The sequence below is a fragment of the Mustela erminea genome, chromosome 2 (assembly GCF_009829155.1).
Source record: "Mustela erminea isolate mMusErm1 chromosome 2, mMusErm1.Pri, whole genome shotgun sequence".
Taxonomy (NCBI): Eukaryota; Metazoa; Chordata; class Mammalia; order Carnivora; family Mustelidae; genus Mustela; species Mustela erminea.
The window spans coordinates 77,280,025-77,283,125 of record NC_045615.1 but is presented as its reverse complement, the minus strand read 5'-3'; the positions used below and the strand labels follow the sequence as shown (position 1 = coordinate 77,283,125).

Below are 3,101 nucleotides of genomic sequence, written 5' to 3'. Positions count from 1 at the left end.
GTAAAGTTTCAGTAACTAGGGCAGTGACATTTACAGGCATTGTGTGAATAGATCTGTGACCCGCAGGCATGAAGTAGGTGACTATTAAGGATTTATGTCTTACCTAAGTGAAGCATCTGTCCCCTGTTGAGGCACAATTAGGATCTGGATGTCTCTTCAGCCCAGAAACCTAAAAGGAGGCCTAGTTTTTCTGGTCACTCCTTTGCTTTTCAACAAGCCTCTCCCAGGGAGCATTGTGTTTATCATATCTTAGCTAGTCAGGCATTGTGAAAACTCTGCAGGGAGTCCTTTCTTTGACTTTCTTACTGTGCTTATTTTCTCTAGCCAGCCACTACTCTCTTAAAGTTTTGGGAAAAGTTTTCAATTAGCAATAATCGCGCCTCGGATAAACCTCATTGGCTACGATACTGCCACTGCGCAAAGCTTCTCTTAAAGTTTTTAGTATACATTAGCATTGTATATGCTAGTGTTGACTAAAAGTACAATGTTTTGCAGTAGATATCTAAAATGTATTCAGTTTACTTACCTGAAATTTTATGTCCTTTGATTAGAATCTCCCATTTCCCTCTCTCCTTTAGCCCCTCTAAGCCGCCGTTCCACTCTGAATCTATAGATTTGACTATTTTAGATATATTACATAAGTTGAATCATGCATTATTTGTCTTTATGTGATTGACATTTCATTTAGTATAATGTTCTCAAGTTCATCCATGTTGTCATATATGACAGCATTTCCTTTTTTTTAAAGGCTGAATTATATTCTTTTGCATGTATATACTACATACTCTACCTTTTCATCTGTCAGTGGATATTCAGGTCATTTCTGCATCTTGGCTACTGTGAACAGTGCTGCAATGAACATGGAGTGCTAATATTGCTTCAAAATCCTGATTTCAATTCTTCTGGCTAAGTATTCAGAAGTGGGATTGTTAGATCATACGGTAGTTCTAATTTTAATTTTTTGAGGAACCTACATATTGTTTTCTATAGTGGCTACAGCATTTTGCATTCTCACCAACAGTGTGCAAGTGTTCTAATTTTTCTACATCCTTGCTAATACATTTTTTTTTTTGACAATAGCTATCCTGATTGTATGAGTTGATGTCCCATTGTGGTTTTGATTACATTTTCCTAATGACTAATGATTTTGAACACCTCTTAATATATGTGTTGGCCATTTGTCTATCTTCTTTGGAGAAATCTCTATTTGAATACTTAACCTTTTATTTGAATTATTGATTTTTTTCTTTTTTGAGTTATAGAAGTTCCTTATATATTTTGGAGATTCATCCATTATTAAATACATAGTTTGCAAATATTTTTTCGCATTCTGTACATTTTTCATCTGTTGGTTGTTTCTTTTGCTATATGGGCACTTTTAATTTGATGTAGCCGAACTTGTTTATTTTTTTGTTGCCTGTGTTTTCAATGTCATATTCTGGAAATCATTGCCAAGGCCAATGTTATGAAGCATTCCCCCTGTATGTTATTTTAGGAATTTTAAAGTTTCAGGTCTTATATTTAAGTCTTTAATCCATTTTTAATTTGTTTTTGTGTAATAAGCATCTGTTTTCATTGTTTTGCATATGGATATCTAGTTTTCTCAACACGATTTGTTGAAGAGAATTTCTTTTTTATATATTGTTAGCACTCTTGTCAAAGATCAGCTGACTATATATATGTACATTTTAAAATGAACTTTCTATTCTGTTTTATTGGTCTACATGTTTGTCTTCTACAACTACCACATTGCTTTGATTACTGTAGCTTTGTAACACATTTAAAATCAGGCAGTGTGATACCTCCAGCTTTGTTCTTATTTTTGAGAATTGATTTGTCTTTTAGTGGTATTTTTTGATTCCATACAAATTGTAGATTTTTTTTCTTATTTCTGTAAAAAGCACTATTGAGATTTTGATGGATACTACACTGAATCTATAGATTGCTTCGGTAGTATGGGAATTTAAAAAATATTATGTCTTCTAATCCATGAACACCAGATATCTTTCCATTTGTGTTTTTAATTTTTTTCATCAATGTTTTGTAGTTTTTGTGTCTCATTCTCTTACCTCCTTAGCCAAGTTATTATTAAGTATTTTATTCTTCTTGTAAATGGGATTATTTTCCTAATTTCTTTTTAAGATCATTTGTTGCTAGTATACAGAAAAGCAACTGGTTTTGTATGTTGAATTTGTATCCTGCAACTTTACTGAATTCATTTGTTAGTTCTCACAGATTTTGGTGGCATCATTATGGTATACTACACATAAGATCATTTCAATTGCAAAGAGAAAATTTTACTTTTTCCTTTCTGATTTGAGTGACTTTTTTTTTTTTTTCTTACCCATCTACTCTAATTAGGCCTTCCAGTAGTATGTTGAATAGAAGTAATGACAGTGAGCATCCTTGCCTTGTTCCTGATCTTAGAGGAAAAGCTTTCAGGTTTTCAATGTTGAATATGTTGTTACTAGTGAGATTTTCATATATGTCCTTTATTTTGTTGAGATACTTTTCTTCTATTTCTAGTTTGTTGAGAGTTTTTATCATGAAGAAGTGTTGAATTTTGTTAAATGCCTTTTCTGCATTTATTGAGATGACCATGTGATTTTAATCCTTTTTTTTAATGTGGTATATCACATTAATTGATGTTCATATGTTGAACCTTCCTTAAATCCCAGGATAAATCCTATTTGGTCATGGTATATAATCTTTCTAATATATTGTGGGATTCAGTTTGCTAGTGTTTTGATAAGAATTATTATATCTGGGGGCACCTGGGTGGCTCGGGTAGCTAAGCATCTAACTCTTGATTTCTCTTAGGTCATGATCTCAGGTCATGAGATCAAGCCCTGTACCTAGCTCCGTGCTCAGCAGAGAGTCTGCTTGATCTTTTCTCTCTCTCTGACCCTCCACCCTTCCCTACCACGTGCATGTGACTCTTCTCTCACTAAAATAAATAAATAAGTCTTAAAAAAATATTGCATCTATGTCCACCTGGGGTATTAAGATTCATTGTTCTTTTCTTGTGCTGTATCTCTTTGGTTTTGGTATTAGGGTAATTCTAGCTCATAAAATGATTTTGGAAATGCTCTGTTCTTTTC

The 3,101-nt window shown here is 33.2% G+C and overlaps 1 pseudogene; it reads right to left on the bottom strand.

Annotated features, from left to right (window-relative positions):
- Window positions 1-342: 342 nt before the first annotated feature.
- On the bottom strand, window positions 343-425 carry LOC116585338 (annotated as a pseudogene).
- Between the last annotated feature and the right edge of the window lie 2,676 nt (window positions 426-3,101).